The sequence below is a fragment of the Plectropomus leopardus genome, chromosome 13 (assembly GCF_026936395.1).
Source record: "Plectropomus leopardus strain MGB_pleo_1.0 chromosome 13, ASM2693639v1, whole genome shotgun sequence".
NCBI lineage: Eukaryota > Metazoa > Chordata > Actinopteri > Perciformes > Serranidae > Plectropomus > Plectropomus leopardus.
In genome coordinates, this window is record NC_142188.1 from 4,866,440 (window position 1) to 4,878,597 (window position 12,158).

At 37.7% G+C, this 12,158-nt stretch overlaps 1 long non-coding RNA gene across 1 annotated transcript in view; it reads right to left on the reverse strand.

Annotated features, from left to right (window-relative positions):
- The window catches only part of LOC148187632 (uncharacterized), a 73,492-nt gene that overhangs the window by 20,784 nt on the left and 40,550 nt on the right, over positions 1-12,158 (reverse strand). The window contains exon 3 of the long non-coding RNA XR_015778452.1: positions 3,458-3,566. This is a non-coding gene — a long non-coding RNA (uncharacterized LOC148187632). The remainder of the gene's footprint in view (positions 1-3,457; positions 3,567-12,158) is intronic.

The following is a 12,158-nucleotide window of genomic DNA, read 5'->3' on the forward strand; positions in this document are numbered from 1 at the left end:
AGACCAAAGGAGTTGCACACAAATGCATGAATGCTATAAATGCATGCACACACACACCCTGCAGAGTGGCCAGCTGTCCAGCGTCTTTGCACCCAACACTTTCTGCCTGAGCTGTCAAGTCACATGACCAGCGGCCATCGCTAAGAGACGTAAAACACAGCATCCTTCATGAATTAATTATGACCAAAAATAGCAAAGTCTTTGTTGTTGCAGACGAGTGTGCAGGCTGTGGTAATGTGTGCATGTGCATGCGTGTGTGTGTGTGGGTGTGAGAGAGAGAGAGAGAAAGAGAAGGAGATATACTGGGTCAACGAGAATAATTATTAAGATTTGACTTCAGGGTTTTAGGGAATGAATGAGTCTGCTTTATGCAAATATCCTCATAATTACAGCACGAGAAAAGTGCTATCGTCAAGTCTGTCTGTGTGTGTGCGTGTGTGTGTGCATGTGTGTGTGTTTGAGTGTACATGCCACATAAAGAGGCAGATGCAACACAATGTGACAGTAGCAAAGATAACACAGAACCAACGCGGCTATGGCATGATCACAACACGGCTCAATCATTACATCTCAGGGTCTGTTCTGTCTCTGTCACATAAATGTTTTAGCAGCATTGCTTTGGGATCCCATGTCACCCAACATACCAGTGTGAGGACACACAAGTTCAACATGTCCTCTGCTGCACCTGTTACAACACTAATTTGCTGAAAAATAAGTGACGTAATAAGTGAGTTTTTTCTTGTTAAAGAAAATCCATGAAAGGACTAAAAACCAACAATAAGCTGATGGCTCAAGTCTTTTATCAAAGCTTGTTGTATCATCTTCCTCTGTCCATTGTGTCCAAAAACCATTAAAAACACAACAATGAACCACACTGTTGCAGTGGCTGACATGTCCCTTCATCACCATGAATACAAGCACTGTAGTTTACTTTGACTCAATCCCACAAACACTGTCCTGCTGCCCCAATACTCACTAGAGCACCAAATGTGGATTAATCTGTCCCTAACAGATTCACTATTTCTCCCTGTTTGAGTAACACTGGCCAAAAACTACAGCGCCCAGCTGTCGCATGAAATTACTGAACCTTTTTTTGAAAAATGAGACTATAGCCCAGTCCCATTTCTTATTTTTACAGCTTATGTGAGGTGTTTGTGAAGATTTACGTTTTCAATAGAAACTGTTGGGCTTGAGGCTGAGTGCCAAAGACAGGGAAGGAATGTTGGAGATTATTGAGACCTGGATATTGGTGCTGGAAATGGTGTTTTTGTTGGATATTTTGACAATAACAAAACATATGGAATAATATTATTTTTTGTATTCAGCAAAGAACATAAATCACTAAATCCAGGCACTTAAATCAGGAGGAATTAAATTAAATATCCTTTATTATGATGGCTAAATCATTAAAAATCAAAAATGTTGCAACAGCTATCGGTCTTCGTCAGGGCTTTAACAACCAGTCATCTCTCTCTTTTTATAAAGTACTAAATCTTGTATTACCAGTATTTCAAGTCTATCCATTAGTGTTAAGTTTTATTTCCTTCCAGGCAAGGATGTTTAAGGAGAGGTCAGATAGTATAAGGGTGGTGACAACTTTGAAACAAACACATCTATTTTTGTGCATAAAGGGGGCCCTAAATCACATTTTGCAGATTTTCTCAAAGTAAAGTTTAATTTTCAACAAGCAAATAGTTTCTGAATTTGAAAACTCACAATAATAATCACACATTTTCCTGCAATTATCCAAGAAAATCTCATGAAAAGGTTTCAAATTATATTAACTATTACACAATATATTTTTTAACTTCTCCAGATCTTTGTGTTCTCTTGGTTTTTTGGTGGTTCCTTATTTTCTTAGCCTTTGGTGGAAAATGTTCAACCACCTGCCCTTTGCATTTCTTCAGTATTCAGACAGAGAGATGGGAGGGACACCAAGCTGCTGTGTTCTGTAAATAATAGATGCTGCCTCTGTTGTTCGCTCCTAAAGGACGGCCCGGAGACAACTTTCATTAATGCTCCATGTCCGCGGCTACCTGTTTGTATCACATCTCTGGGATTTTAGAAAAGTGAATCCCAGGAACATTATGAGTCAACACAGGTTTTAGTTTGATATTGGAACAGTTCAGTGAGGTAGAGGTCAAATAGCAGATGCATTATTTGACACTGACATTACAAGTTCTACCGTCAAATGCATACATTTTTCTATTTTTAATAGAGGTCAAAACCTCGCACAAACCTCCATGAACATTTTGTTATTGGCTAAATTCGTCACCGAAGCAATGAAGTGAACTATTTGCAAGGTCTGACACTTGCTATTTTCAATATGTTCAGTTGATGTATGAGAAAAAAAGTTAGGTGAAGTGAAACATAAATAGCATGTGGTAATCATTAACTTCTCTGCCAATCACATCACTCATATCACACCTTTGAAAAGCACCGATCCAATCAAAATAGTACATGATGAATCACTGAAGAGAGACTTAAAAAAAGTGTCAGTAAATGTATAACCTTAATGTAAATGAATAAATAAATGTGTTAATGATATACAGTGTAATTATGAAATATAGCTATCTACCCCAAAAGCACATTGTGTAATGAAATTAAACATAATTGAGTGTTCTGAGACTAATTTACAACCACACCTGCATTAAATTTGCATCAGTGTGTGCCGGTTCCGGTCTCTGCAGCTCAATTTCCTGCCACAACAGCAACATTAAATTAAACAGCAGAGCCCCTTCAGGATGCAGAAACTTTCAAATCCATCTTAATCGTGAACTGCATAAGTCCAACTCTTCCAGATCTTTCTAACAAGTCCACAACATGCAAGTAAGCAGCTTACTTTCCCAAGAATGAGAGAGGTCAGAACATCCTGCCCACTGTGACAATCTCACAAAAACCTTTGCTATCTATTAAATAAGGATACTTCTCCTGAGCACCTCAGAAAGGACTTCCATCAAAAATACAAGACCTGTGTATTCTCTTTTTTGATTATACACTGCATCATGTAACATTTTAATTTCTTGTGAGCATGGACGGATTATAAAACAAAAGGCACCTGGGCACAGATATGCAAAAGGAGCATGACAAACTGATTTTATGGTGGTTTTAATTCTTTGTTGTTGTTATTTTGCATCTTTTAGTTATTTTGGTGCTAAGAGGGGGGAAGCTGTGCTTAGTCTGTCTGTCTCACTGCGCTGCTGTCGGACATTCAGCTGTTTGATCCACGATGATGACATGCTGTGGCTGTCAAACACTCAGCTGTTCTACAGTCAGAGTCCTTCACTGCATATGGTTTTCTGCAGTGCTATTCTTGTTCTCATTGGCTGTTCGTGATGTCTGTCAAAACATGGCTGAAATGCGCTCTATCGACATTCCATCGACTACATGTCATATTTCAATCAAGAAAAAGTTATATCGTGATTGATATCGTTATCGTTTTATTGCCCAGTCCTACCTTACAATGAGACCTTTATATCGACACTGGGAGTGGGTCGTCGTTTATGGAGATCTCCATGTTCTGGCTCTAGATAGGGACAGTCGCGTCCTTGCAGGTAGAAGCCCATCTGTAAAAAGAAAAATCAGAAAAACACTGATTTGTAATGTGAAACAGCTTTATATTGTTTTTTTGCCACGTTAATCACTGGGTCCATTTGTTTTGATGAGGAAGACCTCAGCTGATAATTCAGTTCTTAGTAAAAAGTTCCTGAATGTTTGGATCCTAAGTTATCACAGACAAAGGTAAGCACACAGTAGCATGCTCCTGGTAACAACCTCCTGAATGATGAACACTGAGGGAAGTTTCAGCGGTTCTAATCTGCAGTCCTCATTGCTGTATACAACTAAATCCCCATGAATCTTACAAAAATACCTTTAAGGACACTCCTCCTAAGCATGTCTCAGAAAAGACTCATCAAAAACACAAAACCTGACTATCTGGTTTGTTAATTTTTTGTTACATGATATAACAGTTTAATTCCACCTCTCGCCAACTAAAGGATCTACTTTCCATCTAAAAACATCTTTTATTCTGTGAGAACATTTATAGCTTGAATTATGCAACATTTATTTTGTAACAGAGGACATAAGGATCATTAAAACAACATGTATCGAAAAAAATCCTACAGTATTTCAATTTGAAAACTTTGGCAGGGGAAAAGTTTGCTCTTACAAAAGCAAAGGTCAAAAGTTGTCCCATACCTTTGAGCGGAGGAGAAACTATTATATAAAATGTCATCTGAGTAACCCGGTTAAAAAATTAATTACACCATCATTCACAATCAATCTCAGGGACACCAGAGCAGAGTTTAGGTGACAGCTGAAGTCTGCCGCACGCTACTCGACTGTCAAAGGCCTAATTAAGATCTCTGTACCTCTCACATTAAATGACCTTGTCTGTGTAGTTTCTTGTGTGACTGACAGAGTAGGGACAGTGGTGAAGAACAATTATATTCACTGACAAGGAGGAATATATGAGGGAGAATAAGAATTTCATTTTTGCATATTCACATTTTGTGGTTGACTCTGTCCTGAATATACTTGACACCTTTGTGAAAGAGGGGCAACGTTTAAAGTCTGTGGAGAAAATGCAAAGCAACATGATGAATTTGGAGTTTAACAGCATGACTTCAAACTCCAGAACTACCTTCAGGCTCAACGTATTTGTGTTTGTCTCAGTCAGAAGAGAAAATTGACCACTTAAAGTCTCCTTGTTGAAGTGGTTTTAAAAAGCTCTGGGAGCTGTCCGTGGTGCTGAACTGTGCAATAGTATTCTTACTGTGAGCCGGAGGTTTAGTGTCACTAATGAGGTAGAACTGAGTGTCGAAGTGTTGTTTGCACGATCTTTTCCTGAAACTTTACTTTTGCATTCGCCATGTATCTTCTGCCGCAGGCTAAAGCCTGCTGTTTCCAGACTGCAGTACATCTCATCAACAATCTCTAGCACTTTTTTATGTCTCATTTATAAAATAAAAACAAATAAATAAATTAAACACAGCAGCACTGAACCTGCTTTTAGCTGTTAGTTCAAAACGGATAAATTTCTAACTTTTTGATGATAATAAGCTTTTATGTGGTTTGAATGCACCTAAATAAATAATAATAAATTAATAGACCATGCTCAATTAACCGCAGGGTGATTATTAAAAAGGATTTTTTTTTGTATTACGTACTTAATTATACAAATTAAGTACGCAAGTTCTTAACCTGACAATATCTAAAATATTATATTGCTCCAAATACATCTTCCTCTATAGTTTTTGAGTTCTTATGTTTTTGATCTTGTTAGAATTTAATTCAGTCAAAAGTAATGATTAGACAATTTTATTTCAAACAGCAGTTCTGTAGGCTTATTTGAACTCACATTATCAAAATCATTTGGGGAAAAAACAAAAACACAAACGACAAAAATGTCCCACAAATTATAAATAAACAAAACGGCTATATTACCTTGGGAAAAAGTAATAATTCTCAATTATCCCATCACAGCAATGCAATTATGAGTTTAAATTGCATGCAATATTAAGCTGATGTAATTATCAACATTATTATGTCAACAAAACTCATCAAATAATGTTTGCAAGTTAAAAGCTTTATTCGAATAAATAAATTAGAATTTTAAACCTGCAACCATGCATTTAATTAGGTCGTGCCACAGGTCTCCTACATTACTTTTTGAAGTGTGCATGTCACTGTTCCCCAACACAGAAACTCGTGAGAAGCCAAGACAAGAAGCACAGACCTGATTAAAGAGACTGTCGAACACAGGATTTTTTGCATGTAGATCTGCCTGACAGTTAAATTTTGATTATTAAGGTACGAATGTATGGTTTTGAAAGGGCTGCAGTCTGCATTTTTCTAGCTCTGAGTCACATTAGTGCTGCCAGAAACCCTCCATGCAGCAGAGTGCAGACGCTATATGCATGTCAGAGAGACTTTAATCCAAAGACATCATTAGGAGGAAGCATCATAATCACCGTACAATAGAGGAGGAGAGAGAATTGACAGGCTCAGAGGGTAAGTGGGGAGAAAAAGCAAGGCAGACGGGGTGAAAAATAAATCAGGGCGAGCAGGATGACAGAGAGCTTACAGAACAAAGCACATACGAGACAAGAGGATGAGAGTGAGCAAGGATGGCAGCGAAGGTGAGAATTCAAATAAGGACACATCCATCCGCAACTGCAGCTTTTTTTTTTTTTTCTTTCAGCTCAGGAACTATTTCAGAGGATGGAGAGAAAGGAAAAGCAGCCATGTATTCTGTGAATGATGGAGAGGCTGCCATGATGCAATTTTAGCAATCACTTCCCACACAGCTGGGCCCTTTGTGCCGTCTGAACAGCCCACCCTTCCTGCTCGCGACCCACACAAACACAGCGACATGAATGCGTGTGTGTGGAGTTCAGCATACATTTCAACTTTTTAACAAGTTAGTTCATCACTCAGAACTTCAGCTATGGATATGAGGGTAAAAATAAAAATAAAAGGACAAAAACAAATGGGATTTTAGCATTTTCAGGTGCTTCAGATGGAGGTAATTTTTTTTGGTCAGTTATCAAATGCTAATTTATGGATTGAAACTAGAGCTCAGGGTTTGGATTGAGCTTCATTTAATAAGACCTTGTCCCATGTCGTCACATATCATTGCTTTGTTTGTGCACTTTTGTGTCATATTAAGGTCTAGGTATACTTCTCTATCTGCTGTGGACTTTCCAGGATGTCGCAAGCGACACCAGGATGTCAAAAAGAGCACATGGTTAGGTTTGGGCAACAAAAGCACATTATAAGGTATTGGCGACTATCAGACTTTCAAAAGTTAGCCGCCGAAAGGCTGAGCAGGGTAACATTAACCTGCCAGATGTGCTGGCTGTCACTAACAGAGCGAGACGACTCTGATGACTGTGTTTTTTGGGGGTATATTGTAAAAAAAAAAAAAATAAAAAAAAATTTGCATCAAACATTCCAAAGCAAGTTCTATGGCTGTACAAATGTGTCCAAAAACGTAAAAAAAAACAGCAAGCAAAGAAAGTGACAAAATATACTGAGCAAATGTGGTTAGGTTAAAAATTAGGGCTTCCTTAAGGACAATGATATCCATTTTCCAACACCACAGGACCCAATTGCCTGATGTGACAAATCAAGATGTATAATAACAATAATAAACATAATCATCTGGCACCTACATAAAGTTTGGAAAAAACACGTGATAGTCATTTGGTTAGTTGGACGCATACACCCCTCCTCCTGACCGCCCCGTAGAGAACTTCCAGCTCCATATAACGTTGTTGCTGGCGGTGTTTCTAGCTGACACCAACCAGCAGCAAATCATAAGGCTGCAACCAAGAAAGCCAGAGTTTGTGTCTCGTGTGAAAACAAAAGTCAGTGCTGAGTTATATTGGTTACGGAAGTCTTGTCTTGTTTAGTCATGTCATTTCACGTTATGATCCCCAGATTTGATTCTTTCCCCAAACCTAACCTAACTGGTAGAGGTGCTACTTTTGAAAGATATAAATAGTTGTATGAGGAGACGTTGAGTAAGTGGACCTTAAGTAAAGATTGTTTCCTCCACTGACGCTTAAAAGATAAGTGAATCACCAGGCTTGAGACACAACTGACAACTTTAACTTTTTTTGGACTACATTTTCGAAAGAGACCAGCTCCAAAATGAAGCGATCGAAAAAAAGAGAGAACACTGGCACAGGCATGGTGCTCCCCTGTATTGATTAATCCCATGAATATGTTGTGAGATGTTTTGAGGAAAATCTGATGCTTTTCCTACAACATATACAATACCTCTGTCACATATTCAATAATTTTGAGTTTTGGACTGTCAGCTGGACAAAACAACCCATTTAAAGTCTTGGACTCTGGAAAGTTAGAGAGCTATTTTGCCACATTTTATAGACAAAACAATTCATCGAAAAAGTAACTGGCAGATGAATCAATAATGAAAGTACTAAGTGTTAGGTGCAGCTCTATTACTTTAATGAACAAGCAGTTGCAGTCAAAGGTAGAAACACAAAGTCTGGCTGAATGGAAAGTCGATCCATTTTTCTCCTGTGATGCTGATACACTTCATGGTCAAAGAGTCCACTTTGGACAATTGGTTACTTGGAACCACCAATTTTCTAGTCTACTTGCTGGCTGTCTTACCTGCCAATGTCATGTGCTCACATCAGTTTGTTAACATTTTTTTGAGGCTGTGGCTCAATTTCCAAAAAACAAAAACAAAGACCAAAATTGTGGTGTTTTTCTCAACTGCAAGATATAATGAGGGAGGCACAAGTTATGACTAATCTCTAAAATCTGTCAGGTCAGTAAACCATAAAGAAGACTGATAATCATAATCAACAAAAATATAAAAATACCACTCATATTGACAAAAATTAAAACATTTATATTTAACTGACTAGAAAAATAGCTGGATTAGCCAGCTTTTGAAAACATGGCTAAAAAGGCAAGAAGCAACTTGCCAAGCAATGTTCCAGAAATTGCAAAAATAAAATAAAATGAAAAAAATAAATAAAGAAATAAATAAAAATTAAAAATAGGAAAAGTTGACAAGGAACTTATTTGAAAATTCATTTTTAAAATGAGGGAGAGAGAGATTATTCTAAGTTAATAATTTTAAGAAAAGAAAACTATATTTCTAACTATTATTATTATTATTATTAACTGCTTTTTACCACCCTTCTTTTCTCTCTTTTAAGTTTTTTGCTAAATTTTAGGTAATTTTCTTAGAAATTCTTACTTGCAACTTCTTCCTGTGTTTTTGATAGAAATCAAGCCAGTTTCCTCAAGTTTTTAAAGGGTTAACTTCAGCAAATAGCTTTGTCACAAACTGTTTCATAGATGTCAAAAACATAGAAAAAACTGAAAGTGCACCAGACTGGCTCTGTTCAAACACAAATGAACGTTTGAATTGTGGGAGTGGGAGGCTCTTTTTTAAAATTGTTTTATATGAATCCGTTCTAATTTAAGATCCTCCATCCCTCACAGGTAAACAGATAGTAACACTTTATTCATTAAGCCTGTTTACAACTTATCATCCCTTAATCATTTCAATTAATAAACGCCTGTAGAGTCAATCTGAGAAATATTTGTACAACATTAAACACAACCTGCCTAAACTCTGTCCATCTGGCACCAGCTTTGATTAAAAGCAAGCATGAGCAGGTTTCGCAGACATCACACTTACACAATGCACAGGTGGTTAGCACACTCAACAGCGTGGGTGTATTAAAAGATGCAGACCAACAGCCAAATCTCCCATCTGGACCAAATTGCCCCCAAAACCTCAATGTCCTGCAAATAGCTTTTATCTTCAGAGACATTAAACTCTTTTGATGGATGCTAGATTCACAGAGCAGCAGTAAAAGGATAGAGCCCAAAACACAGAATATGAAAGCAGCTTTATGGGAGCTCAGGGTGTTCACGTCCATATTGGGTGAAAAGTGTAAGACTCACTGCCTTTTTTACACACAGTACGCCAATTTAAGACAATGCAACAGAAAAAACTTCTATTTCTATTCTGGAGCACACAGAACTGTACATGAATATTTATAATGTATACAATATATGTAAAGCCCTATGACTGCACTCGGTATGTTGGCATCAGTGCCAAAGTGGACCAATCAATCAAAATCATCAGTATTGAAGATGAACGCTGGGGACTGAAATTCATTATTCAGTCTGACATCATGTTTATTTTGTGGCTGGGAAGAGTTATTTTCCACCTAACAATCAGTAGAGCCGAATCATCCCCTCTACTCTATTTTCAATAAACACTCACAGATAAAGTTTGGTATGTCCAACAATTTAAAATCATTTCTGTCAATAGACTTAAGCCTGGAACATGCTGCATGCATGAGTAGCACATGATGGCAACCTCACCAAACTGCAGCTTGTTTCACACTTATGCTGGCAACATTCTGCACGGCTGCCTGCTGCTTTGAATACCGTATTTCCACATTAATAAGCGTAAATTCCACTCATTTGTGAAGTCCTGCAAGCTCCTGCATTGTCAACAACAGGGTCCTGCAAATCTTTCACAATGAAATGCCTTTTGTCAACAACTGTCAACAGAGACGTTATCAGAGGACTTTTATTTTAAAATATAAGCAGGATGTTAAGGGGTTTTTCTCTATCCATTTCCATAACTGTGGAAGTGGAAATGAGGCTTGGGCACATGGGCCTTGAGATTTATGAAACAGAATTACGTATACACATGACTTTAAAAATCTGAGGAAAAGATTGCATATTCATATATGCATAGCTTCCCTTTGCACAGTTTTAGTCGTAAATCTACACACTTTTATGCACCTGGCCCTGGATTTGTCCTTAAAACTTGTGGAAAAGAAGACTGCAGAAGATCCCTCAGCTGCAATCTGAGAAGCTTTTGTAGCTGAAAAGGCCCTTCCTTGACCATTTCCACATATTCTGTTTGGAAACATGGACTAATAGTATCATCTCCAAAAGGGTAAAACAGCCAAGACTCCCATTTTCAGGTGTCTCAATGTTGGTCTTCAGTGCCACAGTTCATTGTTCTCACACAGACAGAATAAAATAAAGAGCAAGAGAAAACACACTGGGTTGGAACGCACCGTCCGTGTGGGTGACCTGAGTGAGATTGAACAGCCTCCTCCAGCAGTGCTGCTCTCTAATGAGCCGCAGAGTTGGAGGGAGGGGTGCTTGACAATCCCATTAACTTCCAATTATTTTTGACATTTAAAAAAAAAAAAAAAACAATGTCAGTTATTCAACTCAAATTCTTCCCTTACAGAAAACTTGCCAGCTGACATTCAAGTAGTCATCCCCCCAAAACCAGGAATCATTATCTCTGCTCAAAAACAAATTGTGCTATCAGCCACGCAGAAGTATGTGCCACTACGTTACTGTTTTCCATGTTGGAAAACAAGACCATACTAAGGGGAAAGACAGATCTTTAAATAAAGCATCCTCCCCTGAAGTAGTTATTCATGCATCTGTCACCTTTCTCAGAAAAACGTTCACTTCTCTTCAAACTGGAGATTTCCTCTATTCAACAAACCTTTACAGTTCTGCATTATTTATGCTCTCAGATGGTAAAATTGGCGGTAAAAGCTGAATGTAGGACGGCAGTGAATGCAGGTCCAGATGGTTGTGTCTCTTTCACCACCCAGACCTGGAATTTGGCTGCAATGAATGGGGTGGCAGTGTGTTAGTGTGTGTGTGTGTGTGTGTATGTTGGTGTGTATGTGTATGTGTGTGTGTGTGTGTGTATGCATGTATCATTATTTTTCTGCCTGTCAAATCTTTGACTACAGATAAACCAGCCACATTAAAATGATTTATTGATGAAATATCTGTGGGTGGCCAACTGTGTTGTCTGTTGTGTGTGTGTGTGTGTGTATTGGAGCAATTATTTACATATTTAAAATTCTTGAGAACTGACATATAATCAGACCACCTTAAATTTGCTTATTAATTAACTATCCGCGTGTTTGTGTGTGTGTGTGTGTGTGTGTGTGTGTGTGTGTGTGTGTGTGTGTGTGTGTGTGTGTGTGTGTTGTCAATGCGCCTTTGAAACCGTTGTTTGTTCATTTAGAATCACATCAAACTATTTTTATATTTTTATCTACTGTCACTGCATTGACAGTAAGTTACAATGTACCTTTGGCTGTTTTCAGGAATAATCCTCAAGATATCTATCCTTGGATTTCGTGACTCCCTTGGTTACCATAGTAATACTAAGTGCAGTTGAATTCTACAGCTACTTTGTCAGAAATAGGACAAAAGATTTAATGGTACATCTGTTACGAAATGTTCTTCTTAAGAAGTCGGTCAATAATCATTGTAACCATGATAAAGAATAGTGGAACACATCACAGTTGTCTGGCTTGCTAACCGTCTGTGTTTGATTTCCTGAAAATCACAAGAATATGTACGACCAGGAAACATGTTTGTACATCAATCTGTGGAGTGAAACTATGGAAAAGTTTTAACGGGAAGTTAAAACAATGTACAAGCATAAACCAGATTAAAATAAAGTATAAAAGAATGGGTTTGACAATCACCTCGTGTTTTACAGGGGTTACTTTTTATTTATTTGGTTACTTAATATCTATTCTTTCATAATTAATTTTCCACTTTTTTTCCTGTAAATAATAATGTAAATTTGTAGA